We start from the raw sequence: 13,688 nt of genomic DNA, 5'->3' as shown, positions 1-13,688 counted from the left end.
ATTTAAAATTATACAGACCATTTGGAATTACAGGTCCAACTTCCTGATATTTTAAAAGGTAGTTTTTTTTTTTCACACCTTCCATTTTTTTTTTTTTTACCAATACTATATTTATATATTAAATCAAAAATATTTAGTGAGAGTCTATTAAATGTCAAATAGTGTACTAAGCATTGTGGATACAATGAATGATGAGGTATGGCCTCTGTCTTCACAGAAATTACTTACATTCTCTCAGACTTTTCAAATAGCTCTGCAATTTAGTTAATAAGTTGTGCATTTATCATCCCTTATTCAACATCTTTTCTGTTTTTTCTTTAAAAAAATAGATTAAATTTTAAATGTCCTCCTGCGGTTTTCCTCCTGAGTTCCTGTATGCAGAAACTTTTCTTACCTGGGTTTTCATATTTCTTGAAACATCATTAGTCACCTATCATTTTGTCATTGCATAAAAATCTGTTACAGACAGTTAAAGGATGAATTTTGAACATTGAGAATGGAAGTGGTGGTCTCTATTATCCTGAAGAGTTTCACCAGGAAAAAATAATGTGAGAAAAAATGAATTTAATTTTTGATGTTTACTAGTCAAGTTAAATACTAAATATATGAATGTCAGTAACATTTGGAAAAGTCTCCTACATCAACATTGTGTGCACTATAAAGTGTTCTATAAATATTCAGTCAATTGAATTGAAAATGGATTCTCAACTCCATACAAAGAATCTTGCATAGAAGGAGGTCTCTAGAAGAGCCATCACATTTGTTTTATTACTTCTTTTATCTTATATGATATTTTCACTTATTACTATATGAGAACACACAATCTCATTCACAACACTAAGAGCAAAATCTAGATGAAAAGGAAACAATATACTGAATGAAGGAATCATACCTAAACCGTCATTGACAACTTGTGTTTGAGAACAAATGTCCCAAAATGTTATTAAGGAGGTGCATTTAGTAGTAGCCTAGATAATGAGTGAGGGATTTTGATTAAAAATAAGCATCCCAAACTTACACATGAAGTAAAGAGCTGCTTAAGTGAGTAATGTAAATCTAGAGTTCTCATTAGAGGTAGCGTCCAGATTGAATTGAGGTAAGAAGTAGGGTTGCTTTTGTTTTTCAAACAAGGGGGAAATACTAGGGGCATTAGATTTAATTCTAAGCAACATTTTTCATAAAATGAATGGTGCATTTACATAGAAACAGGGACAGACTAGAGTAAAACCCAGAGGCTATTTAACATGGAAAAGAAAAAAAAAAGTCCTCTCAAAAATGGGCAAATGGAGTTTTCTAAGAGTTGAAACTCTATCACAGAGAAAATCAGATTAAATCTAAATATTAACAGATCTATGAAATATGATGAATACCAGTGAGAGGCTTTTAAAATAATACATATTTTGACTTAGAAATGTTCTACCAGTCCTCTCTGAATATGGAATGGCTTACTTTGATAGGCTATGATTTCCCTTCACCAGAGGTAGTCAATTCCTGATCCCAGTTAGCAGGGCTGAAATTGATGACTGCCCACAAGAGGACTATTGAGGTATCTCTCAGTCTCACATCTCTAGGGTGCTATGGAAGGAACATTTGCCCACTGTTTAATTGTATTATTTCAATTGTTTTAAGCATCCTTATTCATAAATTCCATTTTATGTTTCTGTTGTCTGTAGTCCCATCCTGCTTTTTGTTGACTGCCAGGAGAGTAATTGGCTGCGTGTCATAAATGCAAATTGCTATACTTCTAGGACTGATTGTTTTTCTAAATAAGCACTTTTAAGGTTATTGAAGCAACCTGACCTTGAAGTTAAAAAAAAAAATTCTCATGACTTTGTTATTAATGTGAATTTGTTTATCAAGACCTATTTTCCAGGTAGTAAAAAAATAAGCTACAATCTAACTCTCATTTAAATAATCCCAATAGATCAAATTATACTGTAAAATTCCAATATCTTTATATTTAACTACAGACTATTACAAAAGTTTTCCAATGTATTTTTAAAAATACTTTATCTGTATTGACAAATCCATCACTCATATCACATATCATATATGAGTGATATCCCATGTAATAATTTTTCATATAACATTGTATTAGAAAATAATTTATAGGCGATCTATTCCAATGTCTCATATGACAGGTAAAGAAAACTTAGAAAGAAAATAGAAATGGTTATGATATACAGAATTGATATAAATAAACAATCAAATGCAACAAGACCCATGACAAATTTTTATTTTGATTCATGAATTAAAAAAAATAAAGAAAAGTTTATTTTTGTTCAATAATTGCATCATCTTGGAATTAAAGGTGAAAACTGTTTTTAGATGGTACGAAAATAATATTGATTGGTAAATAATAAGTAAAGATAAGAAATAATTTTGAGTATAGTAAGTATAGCTATGTCTGCTTATGTCTCAGAAATACTTTGTACTAATCCTCTTTTGGATCAACTTTACAAAACAAACGTGCTTTCTGATTTCATTTGAAAAATGTATCTTAAAATTAAACACACACACTCAAATGTCTTCTCTGACTTCAGAGACAATCACATTTAATGTTTTTACATTCATTTTGTAAGAAACATACAGTAATACTAAGGAAATATCTTTATAATAACCCTAGGCTCTTAAAACCAAACGAGACACCTGCTGTCTGAACAAGAAAATAATTCATAATATATTTTTTTTCTTTTTTATCCTCCATGTTATTATTATTATTTTTTTTTTTTTGGTCTGTCTAGCAAGCATGCCAAGAAAACTTTTTCTCATTTATATTCTAGTTTTAATTTTTTGTAATATTGTTCCAGTTAAAATCTTTTTAGTCTAACTGACCCAGAACTGCATTAATTATCCAAACTGGCCGATAATTTTAAGACACATTATGAGTGATTATATAAAGATCTTGGATTTTAAAATATTCTTAAAATATACATAAAGAGAAAATTTAATTGTTCAACATTTTAAATATAATTTACGTAAAAGTATATTAATTCTATTTTGCAAATAGCTTTTGAAGTGATTAAATTGAGAATTCAAAATATGATTTTATGCATAAAGCTCAAAGTAAAATATATTAGGAAGCAATGACATGTCACTTTCCTAGTATAAAAATGCTAGCTTAAAATACAACAAAAATGTTTTTTCAGAAGCATACTTAGACTTGCAAGCACAAAAGAAAATTATTCCTCAGGGGTCAGAAAACAAAGAACTTAAAATCAGCCACTGAATAAGAGTTTAAGGAGAAGAGCAGTTTTGCTGTTTTGTACACTGGGGAGCTGGATTTTAGGCCCATAGATGAGGAGCCCCGTTCAATCTGAGAAGTTTGAAATGAGGCACCACATATGATCAAGACCAGTAAAAACAGCAATCTCAGATATATGATATATTAGGAAAAAAATTACTCCTCACCAGCATAGAAAGATGACAAAAATACTGCATTAACCAAAAAAATCATCCTTGGCTAGCAATATCACAGGGGTGCTTGAGTAGATGTAATATTGAGGTGTTCTTGAAAGACATGTTTTCAACTTAGACTGCAGAGAATTTCTCTAAATCAAACCCCAATGAATAAGAATTCAAAAATACAACATTGGTAACCCACAAGCAAATATTCCATTATGAGTGACTAAAAGGCCAACAAGCAGCAGGATTAGACTACAGATGATGGAACCACAAAATGAAATTTATAAATTCATTTATAAATTCATTCATATGAATAAAACAATTGAAGCATACAATAGAAAACGGTAAAGAAAGTATGGGATCTTCTAGGAAAGAATAATTAATTCTGTCTGTTGGTACGAAATGTAGGCTTTACAGGGTACATATCTGACATCTTTATTGACCTTAAAGGAGAAGAAATTCCACAGACAGACAAGGGTAGATCATGGTGGAAGAAGAGAAGAGAAGTAAGGTATGGCGTTAAGTGGAGATAAATAAATATATTACAGACAATATTTTAGAACTACCCTGTTTCCGAGAAAATAAGACCTAGCCAGACAATCAGCTCTAATGCGTCTTTTGAAGCAAAAATTAATATAAGACATGGTCTTATAGTATATTATATTACATAAGACGCAGTGTTATATTATAGTAAAATAAGACCGGGTCTTATATTAATTTTTGCTCCAAAAGACACATTAGAGCTGATTGTCTGGGTAGGTCTTATTTTCTGGGAAACAGTACCACAAGGTTTGGTGTGGCTATAGCATGCAGTACCTGTCTTTCCTACCAAATGGTTCGCTTTTGAAGAACAGAAGTGTTCTCATCAGCTCTTACTACAATGGCGGACACAATACATGTACTTGAATAAAACAGGAAAAATAGGTATGTGCTAATTTATGGAGTGTCTTGTTTGATATGATAGGTTGTTTGGTATTAACCCTATCGTCCAATTAGTCTCAGATTATTTTAACCAGTACTCATGTAAGTGGGATAAAAGATTTTACAGTGAACCTACTGATTTTCATTTCCCAAGGTGAAAAGAAATCAGTGATGTCAAAGAATTGAATGAGAACTAAATTCATATTCAACATGGTAATAATGAAGGAAATTCACAAAACACACTTGCAAAGTATACAAAATAATAAAACAATTAAAAACTTTTCAAAGGTGTATTTATTCATACAGGAAGAGTAGCTACAGAAATTCATGGCAAACTTAAAACTGATGATATACTGATTAAAAAAAAGACTTTTAAAAATCACAGAAATCTCAGTTCTCTGATTGTATGCATTTTAGTAGAAGCTAACAACATAGTCAAGTGCTTTTGGAGTCAAGAGTCACACTGTGTTTACACACAGTCTAACGCAGTGTATCACTCATTATAATCTAACAGACATAATATTCAATAAAGAGCTATGCAGCTCGGTCATTACTTCATTGAGCAAAAGAATACATGCAATTGTTGGAATCATAATTACTTTTTCTTGAAATTAATGAATCTTGAGTCATACTAAAAAGGAAAGAAATGCTTCTAACAGAAATGGGGATATTTCTGTTTTTAATCAAGGATATGATATATATCCATTTTATATTTTACAACAATACCTGGTGGGAAAGAAGATCTGGTGGGATCAGTTAAGTGAAAAATTCTTGGCAGGAAACCAGTAAGAAGATATTGTCTTCAAACCAAGAGACATGATTTGGGAAATGAAGAAAGGCTCATGAATCCAAAACTCATTGCAGATAAAAAACTAATCAGCATTTTTCCTCGGAGTGGATACTATAGGTGCACTCCTAAGTTTTTAGTCTTTGGAGAGAGAATGGACACTAGCATTTCCAACGAAGATGGAAAAGGACTTTATGCATCTCATCCTGGAAAAGGAGTGATGAATTACATGACCTATTGGGGTTCTATTATTTTGAAAGTCCTCTGTTTTGATTTAAAGCCATGTAAAAGTTAGTATAATGATTTAATGCAATCCCCATCAAAATCCTAATGCCATTTTTTTTAAAGAAATAGAACAAAAATCATCAGATTTGTATGGCATCACAAATGACCCTGAATAGCCAAAGCAACAACAACAAAAACAAGTTTGGAGGTATCACACTCTCAGTCTTCAATTTGTGCTACAGAGCAACGATAATCAAAACGGCATGGTATTGGCAGAAAAACAGACACGCAGACCAATGGAATAGATTGGAAACCCAGAACTAAACCCACATAAATATGGACAGATAACTTTCGGCAAAGGAGACAAAAGCATACAATGGATAAAAGAAAGCTTCTTCAATAAATGGTGCTGGGAAAATTAGAAAGCTGTGTGCAAAAGAAGGACTTTAGACTGCTGTCACCATACACCAATATTAACTCATAATGGATCAATGACCTAAATATAAGGCCTGAAACAATTAAATACAAAGAAGAAAATATAGGTATTAAACTTATGGACCTTGATCTCACAGAGGCTTTTGTGAATTTGACCCCCAAAACAAGGGAAATAAAAGCCAAAAAAAAATAAATAAATAATGGGACTATATTAAAATAAAAAGCTTCTGCCCAGCAAAAGAAACCATCAACAAAACAAATAGGCAACCAACTGGATGGGAAAGATATTTGCAAGCAATACCTCCAATAAGACGTTAATATACAAAATACATAAGGAGTTCTTTGAGAACAAGAAAAGGTTTAATTTTGTGAAGTCAAAGGAAATTTAAAAAAAAAAATAAATGTGTTCATCTGTGTTACTATGTTTGGTATTTAGTGTATGATATTTAATATTAGTCTTTACCTCATTAATTGTAAGTAATAAAGGAATTACTACCATAATTGATGGATTCTGCTTACTTTCATTTGATTAGAAAGGTGGTCGATTAATATAAAAAAGAAATGAAGAAATGGAAAACATGTAAGTCATACTTAACAAAAGAAAATATTGTACACTTGAAACCTATGTAACTTTACTAATATTGTCACCTTTGTAAACTTTAATAAAAAAAGAAAAAAGAGAGAAAATATTGTATCTGATAAAGAACAATTTATCCTTCAATTAACATGAATGTCACAGCAGCAATAAAACTGAATGTAGTCAAGAGTTTGTTTAATGGTAAAACTTGTCGATATATGTGTGCGGGAAACAAAAACATTAAAACGAAATTAGACAGCTGTGAAGTCAATGACATCTCTCAGTTAATGATTGTTTAGAGTTGGAAAAAAATTTGCAACTCAACTAAATCATTTAGGTTAACTGCCTTTGTACACAAGATAGAGAAGAGTTTGTTTTCTCTTCCCATTTAGTGACAGCCAATATGTTTTCAAATGACCAGTCATTGTTATAACATTATTTTAAAATTGCAACATGACTCATTTTATCTATCCCTTACAAGGATCCGTTTTCTTCCGCTGGAGTCAGAGCTCTGAAAACCACATTGAGGCAGACTACTCAGAGATCACATTTTAGCACTCAAGAACTTCCTTAGAATTCATAGCCCTGGAGAGAAGGTCTGTTGATTGGTTAAACAATAAAATTATTGCCAATATTGTCAGGCTTTTCAAATCACTGGGATCTTGATAAAGAGCTTTTAAATTTGCCCCAGCTTAAAGTATATTTGTTTTACATACATTATGATTTCCTTTGTAGGTTATGCCTTTTCAAAATAAAACTCCTAAAGAAATAGGTTTCTTACTCTCCAAAAATGACTTTATAAAAACAACTGTGTTAAGTTAGTGTTCCTGTTTCCTATCTGGAAAAACTTTAAAAAACAAATTTTAGCATCATTTAAATGAAATCTAATCAGTAAAACAATATTTTAACAATATGTGTTCATGAATTTACTTTATGAACTGAGAAATTCCTCATACTATGTATAAAGCATTTTTATAAAGTACAACAAAAGAAACTGAGAACAAGCTTTATGGGATTTATGGCTAAATTCCTTTATAAACGGAAACCTTGTTAACTCATCTTTGTCTCTCTTCTTTCTTGCATTCAAAGATTCACCTTTTAGATTTTCTATTGTTTGTAACTATTACAGTTTATTCGAATAACATCTAATTTTTCTCTTCTCACTTCACACCAACAAAAGACTTCTGTGTTTGTTGAACAAATGAATCAGTGAACTTTTCTCCTAATTGTGTTTCTCCTGCCTGCATTCTAGTGACTCAGTGAGCCAGTGATTGAAAGTTCCTAACTCTAGTTCATTCTCACAGATCTTGACCCCTTAAATGGAAATGTTTTCCTTGTGTAATTTCTATCTGCTTTTCAATGCTTATCCATTTTTGATACCCAAATCATGACTATCTTTCCTTTTTTAAAATATTATTTCTTTTATAATAACATTAATATTATTGATGAAAATATCTCCCCAAGCAGAACACTCAAAATTGGTACCACCAACTTCAGTAGGACCTTGAGAGACTATTTCATCACTTCCCAGTTGTAATGTAGAAATAATATTTAACCGAATTCCTTTCAGTTTATTTTTTAATTTTATTTTATGGTAAATAATGTCAGTTTAGTTATGGTCATGTCAACGGAAACCTTCACAAAAATTTCCTTTAAAATTTTATTTAAATAAATACAATTTGCTGGATAATTGATAGCTCATCAAAGAATATTACTGGAAAAACAAAAACTGATGTAGAGCAAAATGGAACAATGGTGTGTACATTGAAGTTGACAAATCTCAGTCATTAAGTATTAACTTTTCTTGCTTGATCCACACAGGTATGAAGTTGACTAAGATTATTAACATAATCTTATAAAATGCATTTGGAGAAAGTGCTACATTGCAGGCTTCTCGTGTTATAGTCATGAAATAGCTTCATATAATTCACATTCTTTATTAAAATACATTAGCATAAAGTGCAATAATAATTAAAGAGACATCAATGTTCTTTTCCTAATTAACAAAAAGAAACATTGAAAGAAGATACTTAAACTTTTGTGAAAACTTATAACTTACTTTTAATAGTTTGCTTCAATAAGTTCACTTGAGTATCATACCCTATAATGTAATTCAATTTTCCTTTACAGTTACTTCTTAAGTAATTATATATTTAGAGAAAATATGTTTATGGACATATATACTTGGGATGTGATTTAACTGTAACAAATTCAAATTGTCTAAATCAAAATATTTTTATTTCAACATTTGAAATGTGGAATGAACACAACATCGAATTTTATAAATTCTGAAAATCACCTTCATGTATTAGTAATTTAGCCTTTTCCTTAATTTCTAAGAAAGCAGAGACCATTAAAATAAGGCCCAAGAAGATGGCTTCCAGGTCTATTTGCTAAGAGTCAGAAACTCTGAAAATGATGATCAAATGCACGGACGATAATTTAACATGAATCCTGCCATTGGCTATTAGGAGACCAATCACTCAGACTGAAATGGGTGAGTAGGCTTTCAGAGGTAATATGGCTTAGTAATTACTTCTTGCAAAAAAAAGGTTTTACCAAACCACTAAATACTTAAGTCACACATTCCCACATCAATTGGAAGCTAACGTGATGTTTCCCATTGTAAAAATTCTCCCCTATTTTAAGACAGTTCTCAGAGGAGTTCATAATTTTTTTGTTAGGTATCTGCCATATAAAGAATTAATAAATAGAGAGAAATTGGCAAATAATAATAGTAATTGATTCATTTTGTTACTAGTAAGGACTAGTTAGCTGGGTTAAAGAGATATGAGGGCTGACAATTAAGTTGTGAACTTGTTGCAATGATGTTGCTAACTTTTTTTGATATTAGAGGGATTATTCATTATAAATTTATACCAACTGGACAAACAGTTAACTAAGTTTACTATTTGGAAGTCCTGAAAAGGCTGCATGTAAAAGTTAGACAACCTGACTTTTCGCCATCAGTTCATGACTGTTGCATCACGACAATGTACCAGCTCACATGGCACTGTCCGTGAGGGACTTTTTACCCAGTTAACAAATCACTGTATTGGAATACCCTCTCTACTCACCTGATCTGGCCCCCAATGGCGTCTTTGTTTACCCTAAGATAAAGGAAATATTGACAGGAGGACATTTTGATAAATTCGGTACATCAAGGGTAATTTGACGACAGCTCTGATGGCCATTCCAGAAAAAGAGTTCCAAAATTGCTTTGAAAGGTGGACTAGGTGTTGACATCGGTGCGTAGCTTCCCAAGGAGAGTACTTCGAAGGTGACCGTAGTGATATTCAGCATTGAGATATGCAGCACTTTTTCTAGGATGAGTTCGCTAACTTGATTGTCCAACCTCGTATGTCAGGAGATTTAAATGGATCAAAATATACAATTTATCTATTTAAATGATGTCATGTAGTGTACATAAAATAACTATCATAGCACTGGGAAAATAGTAAGTATTCAACAAACATTAATCTCCTAATGTATCCTCCCCTACATAACCATAAATAAATAAATAAATAAATAAATAAATAAATAAATAAATAAATAAATAAATAAATAAAAAATAAATGGAAAAAATAAAGTAAAACTTTCTAGGAAGAGTTCTATATTTGGTTTCATTGTCATAGTTCAGAAGCACAGGGACTTGAAGAAGTTTAGAAACTAATCTAGACAAATTTAAATGAGTTTCCATTTATTTAATTTTAACTTTAGGAATCAATTTTCAACACACCTGAGTCACTTCTGACCGCTTTTGGCATGAGCCTAGGATATTTATACAAAGTACTTATTGGCTTACACACCAAATATATATAGTTGTCTTGGGTAACATAAAATAAACACATATATTTACCTGATAACATTTCTACTTAACTGAATAACCTTTTCCTCTAAAACCCTAAATGTACTTTGCCAAAAATGGTGCAAAATATGAATAACACGTTTTTTTCTAAATAGGCTATGATCAGGACCTGGTCCAAAAATTTTAAAAGATGATTTGGATTTGATGAAACGATTAGCTTTCACATTTGGCATGTAAATAGGAAATTGCTAAGGGTTTAGAGAAAGCTTGGAAATAAAAATTATCAATCCATTGATATTTTACCAGGAAATATCTAAGTAAGTGTAATGTGTATAAAAACCACATGTTTTAAAGAAAAATAATCTGGAGAGCTCCTCTGGGAATAGAGATGATTGACTACTGGTACAGGAGAGGCTGTATGAAGAGAAGGAAGGCGGGTTTTTAATGTTGGATTTCAGTGATCCCATTATTTACCATACTACTTGCCCAAGGGCCTTCACTCACTAATACACTATCAAGTATTTGAGACACATACCAGAATTACATGTCTGAAGTTGCTGTTTAAAAGTGATTCTATTTAATTTACCATTACAACCATAGACTCATGGAGAAAGAACAGTCTTGGGTATGAAAATTATATCTCAAATTTATATAGAAATTTACAGTTTACAAAGCACTTTCAAAAATATTCACTTATTTTAGTCTTTACAGAGGTTGGGAAGGGCAAATATAGAGAGGGGTATTACTTGGCTTGAACTGCAAATCTTGAAGGTTAGTAAGAACATTTTTAGTAAGAACATAATTACTGTCCTAGAACAGACAACAATCCTTGTCTGGCCTGCAGATCATCCGTCAAAAAGATCCAAATGAATATTTTGTAAGAAAGAAGAGAGGGTACACCATTCACCTAAAAACACAAAGGAAGCTGGCTTTCAAACTGAGAGGGTTTGAGCCCTATCTCCCCCAATGTGTATTAGTGCAGGAATGTCAGAATAAAATGAAATTATTGGAAGTATCTCATTTTTGAAATGATGCAGTGTATATTCCCAAGGCAGAGAGAATATAAACCTATTTGCTTCAATTTATATTTTAAAAAAGCACTCAATTAATACATGTCAATTGTGAATGGGTGAGGGAAACACACCAAATTTTGTCAGTGGAAGAGAGAAGCATGAGTGGAACGCTACATTTGGCTATGTCACAATGATGGCTTGCGGTTGATTTTGTGATTATCTTTTGCTTGTATGTAAAGATCTCTAGGCTATCCTTTCATGAGTTACGTCAGTTCTTTCATATATCACAACCTTGTTTGTTAACAAGCTAACTCTAGAGTATGTATGTGGGTGGTAGCATGGGGAACAGAGACATAATTGGGACTGCAGAAGAAATTCCACAGATGCCATTACATTTCACAAGACAGAAGCAGATCCAGAAATAGAAAATGATAACATACAGGGTAGGTGTACATTTCCTGGGAAAGCACAAGTCTCCTATTTTGTAGTGACTGCACCCTTGTTTGTAGTAATAGTGAGCACACCTTGTTCTCTGACCAATTCTATTTCCCTTGGCTTATCCTGTGAATCCCATACCTAAGCAATACTGCTGGAGAATCAAATCATTGAAATACCTAGCAACTGTTTAATTAGAAACCTAACTGCTAATTCTTATATGAACCAGAAAGGAAGCAGAAATAGTATCCACATCCCCCTTAAATATACAAGAGTATTTATGAGCCAGTATATGGAATAACCAAATAACCTACTTATTTACTAAGGCCTATGTTTTTATACACCTCCAAACCTTTCCCCTTCCTTTTTCTGGGAATCTATGAAGGACTTTTCACATGTAACCCAAAAGCGAGTAACTTCATCTTCCCTACCCTTCTTTTCTTATTCCATCTTCCATCAAAAGGAACAGGCAATACACCTTTCCCTCGATGTTGTATACAGGGTGGGAAAATTTTATGTGAATCTGAATTATGTCGCCGAACAAGGGTGTGAAAGAAATACCAATATACAAAATTTGAAAGAGTATGTCGAAAAAAAGGAAAAATCCCACGAACAATGTAATATTAGAAATCCAATATATTTTTGTTCAGCCTTGTAAGATCTGATACTGAAGGAGTTTTCTTTTTTCTTCTTATGCTACAAATATATCTGTGTAGATGGATAACTTTTCATGAAATTCTTATGAAATACTTTGTATTGGTGTCTTTCTATTCATGACTTTGTAAGCCTGCTTCCCATGTTCTCCATGGTCACAGAACATATTCTCACTACAACTTCTAAAGTATTAGAAGAAAACTTAATCTAGGGGGAAAAACAAACAAAAAAAAACACAGTTCTTTTTAGGCTTAAGGAAGAATGGACGCTTGATCTCTCCCAGACAAAAACAAGGCTTTTTTAAGGCGCTTCTGTTGTTAGTGTTTGCTATTTATCAGACACAATGCCAATCGTCTTGCATATTTTATGTTTTGTAATATTCACAGTCTTTGCACAATAAGAATATTATTATCATTTTAATTTACAAAAGATGAAAGTAAAGATTAAAGGTTTTTTTTTTCTTTTATCAAAGTGTATTGGGGTGACAATTGTTAGTAAAGTTACACAGGTTTCAGGTACAATTCTGTAATACATCATTTATAGGTCACCTACAGTGACCAAGACATGGAAACAACCAAAGTGCCCTTTGATAGATGATTGGATAAAGAAGATGTGGTACATATACACAATGGAATACTATTCTGCCATGAGAAATAATGAAATAGTGCCATTTACGACAACATGGATGGAACTTGAGATTATTATGCTAAGCAAATAAGTCAGAAAGAGTCGAGAACCATATGATTTCACTGATATGTGGGATATAAAACTGAAAGATTAAAGACCTTAAACAACTTGCCTTATAGTAAGCAACTATTGAGTATCAAACCTGCATTCCGAAGTCCTTTTTATTCTAACACCCAACATATTTGGATATGATTCACAGCAAATTGTGCCTTAGTAAAGGGGTACATGGGACTGAAATCCAGGCTCTATTCTTCCTGCTACCACTTGGGCTCTGGTAGAGGACATACCAGATCTGCTTCAAGAATGGAAAACTTTTCCCCTAATTCGCACACAAACACTGTGCAGGCTAGTGATTTCATAATACCGTGCTACTTCCACTAACCTAAAAAGGATCCCGACACTGCCCATTGTGAGTACCGTTTCCCTGAAAATAAGACCTAGCCAGACAGTCAGCTCTAATGCGTCTTTTGGAGCAAAACTTAATATAAGACCCAGTTTTATTTTACTATAAAATAAGACCGGGTTTTATGTACTATAATATAACATAGGACCAGGTCTTATGTAATATGATATAAGACTGGGTCTTATATTAAGTTTTGCTCCAAAAGATGCATCCTATTATGTAAGACCGGGTATTATATTATATTACACCCGGTCTTTATTATATATTATATTATACTATATTATATTATATTATATTATATTATATTATATTATATTATATTATATTATACTATATTA

General features: G+C 32.0%; 1 protein-coding gene across 1 annotated transcript in view; it reads right to left on the bottom strand.

Moving 5' to 3' along the window:
- The window catches only part of MDGA2 (MAM domain containing glycosylphosphatidylinositol anchor 2), an 811,488-nt gene that overhangs the window by 84,559 nt on the left and 713,241 nt on the right, over positions 1-13,688 (bottom strand). The gene's annotated exons all lie outside the window — the stretch shown is intronic.

The sequence above is a fragment of the Rhinolophus hipposideros genome, assembly GCF_964194185.1.
Source record: "Rhinolophus hipposideros genome assembly, chromosome: 5".
In the NCBI taxonomy this organism is placed as follows: Eukaryota; Metazoa; Chordata; class Mammalia; order Chiroptera; family Rhinolophidae; genus Rhinolophus; species Rhinolophus hipposideros.
This window is presented reverse-complemented; position numbering and strand designations above follow the sequence as displayed.